We start from the raw sequence: 12,983 nt of genomic DNA, 5'->3' as shown, positions 1-12,983 counted from the left end.
GATTAAGACTTGGAAATGAGATATTATTGTATTTAAATCATGATTGATGTGTGAGTGCATGCGAAAATGATTATTTTATTGTAAATCTGATTGCAGTTACTCCGACAACAAATGTAGCATCCCGTAGCTTGAATCTGATGATTGGGTTGGGTGAGGGGTGTTACATTTGTGCTTTGTAAGGGAGGGTCCCTCATAAGGCCTTTGTGGTCGATCTCGTTATGTGTATGGGCCAAGAGCTCCTTGAGGACTTTTGCTATTTTGGCTAGCCTACTTTTTAGTTTGAGTTATTTATGTTTGTCCAGATTTGAGCCCATGCATATTTACTTGGGTTTAAGCTTATAAGATATTGAATATTAACGCAAGGCCTGATTAGGTAGATAATCAAAGTATAACTAAACTTAAACTACAACAAACCTATATAACACTTACAATGATAGACTTAAATCGGTAAAAGTACTATGTAGGCCCCTATACTAGGCGTCGGATTGTATTTTGCCTCTTTTACTCAAAAAATGGGCAAATTAGCCTCTGTACATTAGAATAAATAACACATTGGTCCTTTCATTAAAAATTCTATCCATTTCTACTGTTAAGTGATGATATGGCTGATGGATTAAGTAGAGAACAACATATGGTATGCCACTTGTACCTCATGCTAATTGGCATTTTGCCACGATAGAAAATATTTTAAAAATCTTAAAAATAAATATTTTTAATAATTATTTGAAAAACCATGTCCAAAATGAACCTAGGCACGTGGACGCATTTTTTCAAATAATTATATAAAAATATAAAAAGATAAATTTGCTTAAAAATATTAATAATTATAAAAAAATATTTTAAAAATAATCATAATTTAAAATAAAGTGTAACGCTTCAAAATTTTAAATTCTAGATATGTTGAGCTTTATCATGGAATGTATTTAGTTTGGGTGATTAAGCGCTTGATGTATTTGTTTAAGGTGAGGGGTTCAAGTCTTTTTATGCGTAAGGGATATTTTATTTTGTTTTTATTAGAGTTGCGGAGGAGTTTAAACGTAATTTGAACTCTTTAATAATTATGTGATTAGTTGTGGGTTGGTTCCCTTTTTCAAGTGAGTTGTAGGTAGTTATTTTTAAAAATAAATTCAGCAAGTCATTTCCACGTGTTTCTTTTCTTTGTTTTTTCCCCAAGTCACGCCACCATCAATTTTTCCTTGCTTGGTGATATGATTTTCTTGGTTCTTTCATTCTTCCTATTGTTTCTATTCTTTATTTTTTCTCCTTTGTATCCTGGCCGCCGTTCTATCCATTTTTGTTATAATTTTTCCACCCATTTATGACTTTGTTTCTTCGGTTCTTTAATATTCATTTTGTGTTCGGTGTTGGGAGTATTTATCACTTTTCGTCAGGTATTTTCTTTTTGGGATTTTAGTAAGTTGGGAGTTTTAGTTATGCTTTAGAATGGAAAGGTTTATTAATTGTGTTATTCGTTTTAATGCTCGATTAGGGGAGAACCGTGAGTTGGGTGGTGTTCCTCCAGCGATTTAAGTGTTGCGTGTTGAAGGTAAGTGTACGAATGCGTTGTTTGCTATTAAGAGGCTATGTTAATGGACAATTCTTGTTTGAGTTTCATAATTCTTTATTGAAATTGGTCATTGGACTATTGTTTTTAGGTATTGGGAATCTCGTGGTTGCATTTGTATCAAAATCGAATCAGGTGTATAATGAGAAACCCGAAAATCAGTGTACGACAAAAGTCAAAAAACAACACTGTCGACACCACACGGCCGTGTGACAAGCTATGTGTTGGACCATGTGTGACACACGGACTGGTCTATTTGGGCCGTGTGCGCCACACGTGCAGGCCTAAAATTCAAAAAATTTCCCTAGTTTTGTACACATCGTTCCAATCAATTGTGGGCCTTCCGTGGAGTCTGTATGTGATTAAATAATCTATAAAACATGGGATCTAGTTATTTATTAGTATACTTCTGATTTTATGTATGTGTATTTTTGATAACGTATGATATGTTAACCTTGTAATAGGCTATCTATTATGACATGCATGTATAAAAGTAGCATGTATAATTTATGTTCTGATTATATATGCATGGTAAATGGATTATATTATGTGGAGGAAGTGTTTCTATGAGAGACGATATCTTGCCCATTATACTGGCAGCACAGTTGCAAATATTCTAAAACGTGTCATAATGGCACTAAGTCGTGTGTAGGGTTGGATGGGTGTTTCATCCCCTATATGGTGTGTAGGGTTGGTCGGAAATGGTGTGTAGCGGATGGGGGTAGGAAAGCATGTCTATATCTGTTTTGCTCTGATATAATTTTGTTTTTGTAAAATCTGTCTTATATATATTATCTGTTAAGTTATGTGTTACACATTGAGTTCGAAAACTCATATTTTGTTTGACTGATATTTCAGGTAATCTTTAGACTTAAGCAGGTCGGTGCGACGTGAGCTCGGTTATTAAAGTTTTGTGTTCATTTTAGATATTTTTTTAATTTGAGATTTAAGAAATTTGTAAATTTTGGACTGATTTGGGTTTGGACTATAATTTTCGTTTCCGTATAATATTATTTAAACGTTTTATCGATAACGATTACTTTTTGCAAAAACAACGGGTTTCAATTAACAACTGTGTTTTCAAAAATAAGTCTTTTTAAGAATTTCCACTACAAAATCATAAGCTTTAGAAATATATTCAAACATCATTTTCAATGAAATAGTTAGATAAAATATGTTTTCGAATAATCCGAGATTTTAAGAGTTTGCGACGATTTTCAAGATACACGAAAACTAAATTTTCTATCAATTATTGTAACAACTCTAAATTTGACCATAACGTCTAGTCCAGATTTAGAGTGTTACATAAAGAACCAACATTAAAATAATCTCACCAAAACAACAAAATATAAAAATAAAAGAATCTATAACCTTTTGTTTTTTAGTAAGCAGTATTTATATTTCACACCATTTACTTTGACCATATTTCCTTAAATGTTTGTTGTTTTTTGTCCAAATTTGTAACATATTTTCTCATATTAATCTAGTTAGCAATGGACAAGAAGCAATGTAAACAACAACTTAAATCAAAAGCTTTCTCTATTGATAATAATTCATCATAATAATTATTAAACATTTAAACAAATTGTAACTTGATAATGATACTTAATTTGCGATTTGAATATTTATCGTAATTTTAAATAATTTATATAAATTTTTAATTAATTTTATAGTTATTTGAAAAAATGTCTAAAAGTTGTCCAAGTTCATTTAAATCTATACAACTATTTGTTCAAGTTGGACAAACGATTGTCTAAGTTTATTTGAACCTGGAGAACTATTTCACAATGTTAAGTTTGGACATGTTTTTTAAAATAATTATTATTTATTTTTATTTTTTAACTATTTGTCATGTTAGTATTAGGTACATTTGGCACATTATGTGTCATTGTTTACTTGTTTCGTGAGCCATGTCATCACTTAACACTTGAAATGGATGGAATTTTTAATAGAATGACCGATTTGTTTTTTGATCTAACATACAATGGCTAATATATCCATATTTTGAGTAGAGGAAGCAAAATGCAATATAGACTTCTAGTAAATGATTGCCCGAATCATACATTACAAACTGTAATGTTACATTTTGGAATGACATTACGGCATTTGAATTCTAAATATTTTGATCATTTCATAATCTCACATTCCTAAATAATGTATAAAGTGTAATCTCATTATGACCTATTTATTAATTTATCTAATATTCTAGGTAGAATATTACTTTATGGTGATCTATTATTATTTTTTTTAAAATTGTTTGTTGATTGTTCTAAGAGAATGAGTTTTTTTTTTAATAAATTTTGAATTTTGATCAGCTCAACTATGAACTTGAAATTGTTAGATTGATCTTACTTATTAGTTTCTTGATCAATCCTTACTTGGCATATAGGATCATTATTATATAGAGATTAGATTGAAACATCCACAATAAAAGCTTTATATGTTTTTTTTAAACAAAAGTCTCCACCTTTTCTTATTTTACATTAAAAAGTTACAAATAAAGTTATAATAACTTAAATTACCAAATAAAATTTAGATTACCATAAACATTAATTTTTTTATAAAAAAGGAATTTAGACTATTTAAAAAAAAACACACACTCAATTTTCTCAAACTTGTTGAGAATCTCAAATCGAATTAAATAGAACAAAAAACTTTGAGATTTATATTAAGAATTTTAGTTTCAATTTTCTAAACTTTAAAAATGTTCTAATTACATCCTCAAACTATTGATGTTATATCAATCAAGTTCTTCCATTATTGAAATTGTTAATTTAATCATTAAATGATATGTAAAATATTATGTGGCATAATTTTAAATTAAAAATTTTAAAAAAATAATAACTTTTAAAATTTAAAACTAAAAATAAAGTAAAAAAAGAAGGAAGAGAGAGAGAGCATACGATAGTTTCTGTAAGAACTTTGAAAACTTCAAAATCAAGATTTTTACAATAACTATTCTTCTTTAAAATTTCCATTTTAAATCAAGTCACATAAGATTTTATCTCTTATTTAATCGTTAAATTAACAATTTTAATTACGGAAAGGCCTTATTGATATAACATTGATAATTTAGAGATGTAATTAGAATGTTTTACAATTTGAGATCAATTTAGAATGAGGATCATAATTTAGAGATGTTTAGTGCAATTAACTCTTAAAACTATGTAAATAAACTATCATAATGTGGTTCAATAGTTGTTGATTGAATTCATATGATAAAATGGGTGTGTAATAAAAATAAATTTCTTTAAGTTATTAAAATTTTATGCAAAATTTAATACTAAAAAATGTTATACTTATAAAAACAAAAATTCTATAATAATGATAATTTAGTAAAATTTATTTTTATATAATCTTATATTTTATCAACAAACACATAAATTTTATATTTTAACTAAATAAACTAAATAAAACAATTCTATATTTCATTTGTAATTTACATTTTCGTAACCTAATATATTTGAATTAAAGATTCATGGTTTATAAAAAAAAACACTCGAATATGATTAGATCTGTATTATTTTATAAATATAAAAATATTAATTATTATCCTATAATTATTAGTGGAACAAATATGGATTGATGTCATATGTTTTCAATATATAATAAAATAATTAAAAAACAAACAACTTCAATTTCGACACTTTTGTGATTTTTTTGTACTTCTGGATAAATAGAATAATTACTAAAAAAAGAATATGCTGATTTTTTAATAAATTATAAAAAAAAATCTAATAATAATACGATTGATGCGACTTAAATTTAAATTCAGTCTAACACAGTGGATTCTTGATATTATTTTTTTAATAGTCTGACGCGGCGCTGCCTGCTGTGTGCATGGGAATGTGTGGTTAAAAATGGCGGGGGGTGATCTGAGGGAATCTTTAAAGCCTGCATTTGGTAGTTTCTATAAAACTACATTTTGGAGTTATTTGAAGAATCAAATTCAAACATAAAAACCAAATACCGACTCATCCACTCACACATCCGACAAACCCCATTTTTCAAGCATTGTATTGTATACAAACAAAACAAGAACAAGAAAAAACAGACCAAAGCGGGCAATAACTATGACCGAACGGTAATGCCAAAACCATTGTCGTTGCTTTACTTTCTTCATCTTTATGTTTTTTTAATTAACCAGTCTTAAATATATGAGTTTTATAACATTATCCCTTACTTAGGTTACGCTCTTGCCTTCTTCTTTAACTTTACATCCTTGACGTCTTTCCCACATTTGCGCCTCTCTTTCAGGGTCTATCTACATTATTAATGAAATTGGATAGGAGTGAAGTGAAACTAAGTGGGGGCGGAAATTACTTTGTTTATTACGTGGATCTTATATGCTAACATTGGTTACATCTACGTCACCCCACTCTATCCACTTTACTTCATTAATGTTTTATAATTTAATCTACTAAACGTATATACTTAAATAGTTTCAATATTATACAATTTTATATTACAACTAAGTAGATACTATAATTCCTATCACATGAGTATGCATATAAAATCTACATGTTTGAAATATAGATTTGCATTTCAAAATAACATATGAGGTATAGTTTGAAACTATTTAATGATAACACGTGGAATACATACAATATTAAGATGAAAAAATAGATTAAAATTTCGAGTAAAATGAAAATGAAACATATAAATACATTGTATTAAGAATACTAAATGTACTACAATTATTTATTGTGATGCTACCATCAATCCTGAGTTGATGTTAAGTTAATAAAGTATGTGTACTAAGATAAAATGTATGAAAAAATAAAATAAAGGTTTGATTGGTTGGTAAAGTTAAGATTTTACCAATACAATTGATATTGTTTCAAATTTAACCACGTGCAAATAATTTATTGGCTTTAAAAAAATAAAAAGATTAAAGTATCATCTAATAATATAACTTATTTTAATTATAGAAAAATATTTTTATAATTTTTTAAAGTGAATTGATGTTGGAATGATTCATGATGCCAACTCAATTAGGGAGATAAATATTAATATAAAGCCATAAAATCTTGAAAGAATAAAAATTTAAGCATTCAAGAAAAAAAAAAGCAAAAATTTATCAAAACTATCATGTTTGAAAGATGTCACATCATCTTGTATCTCTTATCAACTTATGATGAATAATTACTAAGTATTAATACTCTATTTATGCTACATAATAAAATATGTATTAAAATGTTTATTTAAACAAATTAAAATTAAGTTTATGTAAAAATGGAAATAATATTTTTCAAAAATGAATAAGATTTTTAAAAAAATAGCATCTCTATTTATACCACAATTATATGTTTAATAATGTATTACAAAATAATCTTTATTTTTGTTTTTTATACTAAGAGATAAAGATGACACAGCTTTTAAATGCGTTGATTTTAACTCAACATCATTAAGAAAAAGTTAATTTGAAGGTAGTGGATGTTATGAAAAAGAAGGGTAAAATAGGGAAATGCCCTCTCAGAGGAAGATATTTTTACTGGGTGAAGCATTAATGCGTTGATAGTTATCTGGTTCATTGCCATCCATGTTACCCAAACATGGGTGTCAGTTGGGGCATCAAGGAGCCCTAACCGCACCAAAGTGTGGTCCCATTTTTATCCCTTTAGTAGTTGAAGAGGGTAGTTAATCCCAACTTCCATTGCATAATTACACTTATCCAAAAGTTGACTACTTCATTCATTTTTTTTCCAATTTATATGAAAAAAATGTGCTTAAGACTGATTTGGTCTAACTTTAATTATTATTATTTATTAATTCCAATTTTCTTTATATTAAATGAATACTAAATTTGAAGGGAGACATCAGAGGAAGTTAAGTCAAAAATGATTTTGAACAAAAGAAAAATAAAAAATTTTGACATCTTATCTGATCCGACTCATTAACAGGTACTCACTAACTTGGAGTAGTTGGACAAGTCCAAAAGAGTCAATTCAAAATTAGAGGGGGGGGCCTCGAAACCATAAAGGAAAAAAAGGAAAATAATTTAATAATTTGGATAACATTAATTACAAAAGATAACAAAAAGGAGCACCAAGTCTTTCAAAATAATTGTGGAGGTAAGAGGGATAGACTTGGACAGGTAGTCTAACACAACAGTTACCTACTACTACACCTCCTTCCTTTTGCAAGCATGCTACAACCACGGGAACATTATTAAATTTTTATTTTGGACCCCTTCCTTTTTTCTTCTTCCAAATTGCATGATCTTGTCTGCCCACCGAACTCATGCTCTTAGGTGCCTTTTCCCACGTATGCTACCGCAATTTTTGTGTGTTGCATTCATTCCGTTGCGAGATTGGGGGCCCCTGAGTTTTTTTATTATTTAAAAAGTTAATACTTCAATAAATTATTTTACAAAATTCATACGATATAAGTTGTTATACTCCTATCTCGATTTGCATATGTGACAATATGAGAAGTGATCGAAGAGACACCCACAAAAAGTCCTCCGCCTTATGTTGTCCGGATGATTATTCAATGACTAGCCACTTGCATACTTTGTATCACTTACAGGAAGGATCATCCATTCTTAATCACCTAGTTGGACCCTCCATTAAGCCACTTGCTAACGTAGAGGGGGTCCTCTTCTTCCTTCTCAAAAATCCTAACATGTTAGTCTTCATCCCTCTTTTCATTCTTCAACTTCTCAGCCTCTCAAGGGTGAACTATAGCCTCCTTTATACCACCACTTTCTCCTTCTTACATTCTCCCTTATCTCCTTCATACCCATCATCAACATGACTAAAATAAAATCTAGATTAAAAACTTACACATAATTATCAATGAGGTCTTAGCTCAATAAAGATGACAATGTTGAGCTTTGGGATCTTTGAAATCTTAGGCTCGAATTCCATCTTATATAAAATGTGCGAGTCTTTTTAATTATAATTAATTATTCAATTTAATTTAATACTTGTAATGATACAATTTAGCTTAAAAAAAACCGGCGCATAATTTATATTTGGTGAAGAAGGAAACAACTACATGTGAGAAAATTATATAATAAAGTAGCATAGTTTTTTAATGAAAAATCTATAAATGATCCGCTAAATGATGGAAACTGTCTTTTTCCTAGAGCAAGTTCTGTTGCGGTTAATGAGAGAAAAACTGTTGGTTCACGTTCCTGCAAAATAATGGTTATTTAAGTGAGGACGGTTGGAGTTGTGGCAGTGGGTAAGTTTATGACCAAAAGAAGATAATTTTCAGTAAGCATGTGACTTCGCTTGTCGTTGCATTTCCTGCATTTTAAGGCACATGGTTTGCACCCCAAGCTCAAACTGTATGTTAGCCTAACATGGACTTGTCGGCTATTATTTTGATGTATATAGAGATTTTTCATTTTTAAAATTTTGTCGACATTAAATTAGGAGGCTTTTGTAAACCAAATTTGTTTGAATTATGTGGGTGCCCAAATTCTTCGTCTGTTTACTTTGTAGATCTTATGGTAAACTCCAATGGCCCACTCCAAGTAAGGTCTCTTTCAACTGATTTTGCATCTAAAAATAACGATATAGTAAACAAAACTTCTCATCTTCTTCCTCTTCTTATACATATATAATTTCTAGAGTTTTTAGATTTTATGGGGCAGGGTTGAAAAAGTGATTCATTTCTTAATTTATTTTGAATATTTTATACTACACATACGTTTGTGGAATCTAAAAATTATTTTTTTAAAATGCAATAAATCTTATTATAATGCTAATTTTTAAATATTTTTATATAAAATCTTCAAATAAAACAATTAAAAAAATTAAAAATTTAGACATAAATAATTTTTTTTACAAGATTCAAACTCAAATTATTTTTGAGGAAAGTGAACACTCGACCAGCTGATCACAACTTGAGTTTCATGAACACGAATCTTTTACTACCACACCAATAATTTAATTAATAAATATATATTTATATAATTTTTTTTTTCTTTTGGACATTTTGTTATTGTGGCATAATCTAGAAAAATCTATAAAAACAATTTAAACCTAAAATATATGTTAAAAAACCCCACATGTGATAGAGCATGAACCTAAGATATCAAACTTCTCAAATCTTCAATTTTTTTTATTTCAACCAAAATTTCATTTTGTTTTATGTAAACTATTTACAATATAAATCGCATTAAAATTTAAAGTCTAAAATTATATTATAATAAACTCATAACATAAATTAATTTAAATAAATACCTAATTAGGTACAATCAAAGGAAAAAAGCTCATTATTAAATGTAAAACAAATATATATTATAAACGAATTTGAAGAATTTTTTGAATCGATTAATATTTCTTTAATTGTTTAATTGATATATTACTTAATTTTTATTTTAAATATTATAATATTATAATATCAATGTTACAATTTTAAAAAAATATATACAAATATTTGGTCAAAATAAAATAATAATTTAATCATTAACTATAAATATTTATAAGGTTACTAAACAAAATTGCAACTGCAATTGAAATTGAAATTTATCGCTACATTTTATTTTAATTGATATTTGATATTTGTATTTTTTATTAAAAACAAATTTATCATAACTTTATATTGAATTTTTCCACTTAATTCTTGTTTGATAAGATTTTCCCACTAAACTTTTAAGTTTTGATTGAATTTTCTCACATAAATAACTTGAGTGGAAAAATTCAATAAAAATTAAAATTTTGTTGTAAAATTTAATTACATGAAAGTAAATGATAAATTTGTATTTGTCTATCTTTTAAAAGCGCATTTGCAAAATTTAACCAAAATAAATTATTATGTAAATTTTCAATACCCATGTATGTCCAAGTGTTTATGGGTCACGTTAGTCTACGTGTGATATCAACATTATATATAATTATCCTAACTTGGTCTGATTTAAAATACGATTTTTTAATTTTGCCCAACAACGTTCATATGAATTAAAATTGATAAAATTAAAATATAGAAATTAAATTTACAACTTTTAAAAAATATAAAGATTAAAATCGATAAAATCTATAACTTTTGCAAAGTATAGAGAGTAATAGTAGGATATAACCTTTGTTTTTCGAATGGATTTCAGGCCAGAATTTGGGCCCTATTCCTTTGTTTTTCTGGGGTTTCTTTGAGCCTGTTCGACTGTTCTCTCCTTCTATGAAAAACAACAACTAAGGATAGGTTTCTCAATTTACCCATAAAAACCAAAGGATTTGACTTAGATTATTGACATTAATCACATTTTTTATTCATTTGATTAAAAAAACACTACAACTTATTAAATTAAGGGGTAAATATAAAATTTATACATAAATTTTCATCTAATGTGTAATATTATATATAAAATTTAATTTTGTGTGATTTTATACACGAATTTTTGATGTGTTTCAATTTTCATAAATCACTAATAATATTATCACGTTAGTATAATTTTATGCTGATATATTACATACATAAATAATTATATTAATCCAATACGAAAATAAATATATGTATTTATTTCTTCAAATGTATACAATTGAATCAAAGCTAAAGTTTTATGTATACATATAAACCACAATTTAAATTTCATATATGTAATTGCACCAAATCAAACTTCATGTATCAAGTTATATATTAGACCAATGTTAATATATAAATTTAATATTTATCTTTTTAAGAATTAAAGTATTAGACAAGGGTTTTCTAAAATAAAATAAACCATACTTTCGACCAACTCCAACTTACATTCTCTTTTAATAAATAATAATTATATTGGGGTGTTTTAATTTTTTCTTAAAAGTTATAATTTTTAATCACTAATTTTAATTTCTTTTTTGAAATAAATAAGAATAATTCAAATATAATGTATATCATGCTTAATACATATTGTAAGCAGTTTACAAATTGCAAACACATATATAATATAAAAATTTTACATAAAAAATTCTTTATAATTTGTGTAATTAAAGTAGGTGCCTAACCTATTGATTTATACATGAGCACTTGAGATTTTTAATTTTTAGAAATAATTATTTTATTATTAAAAGTTGTATTTGAATCAACATATTTAAATTAATGTAACTTTCTCCAAAAGTTTCAAATGAAGAAATATAATTATATAATGGAAAAAACATACATTCTGCCATGTATAAAGAGAAACATAATTTGTTGCTCAACCATTCATTGCCTATATATACTTCAAATTATATCATTTTTATGATTATGCTTTTATTGTTTTATGACTTTTTGTATTCTATAGGTAAAATAAATTTTCAAAATTTCTTTCGTATACAAACATCTATGATTATTTTCTAATATAGAGGGTACACCTCTCTACTATTGAAATATCAGTATTCATAAGTACTCACACCTTAAATGTGGCATAACAAATTATTTAGTCTCCATTTTGTATAGTATTGCTTATTAGTGATTAAATGTAGGGGTAGAATCAAAACAATTTTTTAGGGGGTCGAATGAAATTTTAATTTTTTGTAGTCTATATATTTATAATTTTTAAAGGATTAAATTAAATTTTTATGATTTTAGAGGGGCCAAAGTAAAATTTTACCTTTACTAATTTAAAATTTTTAATTTTAAAAAAAATCTAAATAACAAGGAGCCCGAAGCCCTAGCTGCCCTAGATTCTCCCCTGATTAAATGGAAATAATCCATCTCATTTGTGATTACATGAGTTATATTATTAAGTTAACGATTGCTTTTCATGTATTTGTTTTATTAGTCCAATGCATCAGACTATCGGAAACCAGCTGTTGTGAAGCAAAATTTTGTTAAGGCATTAGAATGACCCTTCCTTATAGGCTTCCTACACTTAATACAAATACTTTTACAGCATTAAATATCAAAAGAATTCCAACTTGATGTAAACCTACTTCTTTTTCAACTTTTTAAAATCAATTTATACTGTATTTAATTATCAGTAACTATTATTTAGCTAAAAGGTTGTTTAAAAATATCTATACTCTTCATATCTCGAGTTAACTTAATATCAACTCAGTTAGAGAAATTACGAAAATATCTTCTTATACTTAAAATAAGTTATATTATGGTGAGATTTGGATCCATGACATTTGAGTATATAAAATTTTAATTTTATCACTCAACCAAAAATTTATTTTAAAATATTTTGTACATTTTAATTTTATCATGCACAATTTGTTACCTTTAGCAATTGTATATATTGATATTATTATTGATTGAATTGGCATCACAAACATCAACTTAAGATTGATGGCAGCGTCGTGGTAAACAATTGTAGGGTAGTTAATATTCTTAATCTGATGTATTTACATATACTAAAATTTATTTTTAGTATTATACATATTGCATGCAAGGGCATTGCTAGGAGGGTTGGCAGGGATTCCGACCTCCCCTAAAATGGAATTAATAAAAAAGAAAAATAAATTAATAAAAGTAAAATTGCACTTTAACCCCCTAAGTATGATAA

At 27.0% G+C, this 12,983-nt stretch overlaps 1 long non-coding RNA gene across 2 annotated transcripts; it reads left to right on the top strand.

Annotated features, from left to right (window-relative positions):
* The first annotated feature begins 1,159 nt into the window (after window positions 1-1,159).
* Window positions 1,160-2,592, top strand: LOC107919708 (uncharacterized). Of its 2 annotated transcripts, XR_005922909.1 has the most exons (4): window positions 1,160-1,391; window positions 1,490-1,546; window positions 1,656-1,918; window positions 2,423-2,592. It is a non-coding gene; the product is annotated as an uncharacterized lncRNA (long non-coding RNA). The 2 variants fall into 2 exon arrangements; XR_001690429.2 differs by lacking the exon at window positions 2,423-2,592 and having other exon boundaries at window positions 1,656-1,968.
* The last annotated feature ends 10,391 nt before the right edge of the window (window positions 2,593-12,983 follow it).

This window comes from Gossypium hirsutum, chromosome D13, assembly GCF_007990345.1.
Source record: "Gossypium hirsutum isolate 1008001.06 chromosome D13, Gossypium_hirsutum_v2.1, whole genome shotgun sequence".
NCBI classification, from domain to species: domain Eukaryota; kingdom Viridiplantae; phylum Streptophyta; class Magnoliopsida; order Malvales; family Malvaceae; genus Gossypium; species Gossypium hirsutum.
Note: the sequence above shows the minus strand (reverse complement) of the source record. Positions and strands in the feature narration are given on the sequence as shown.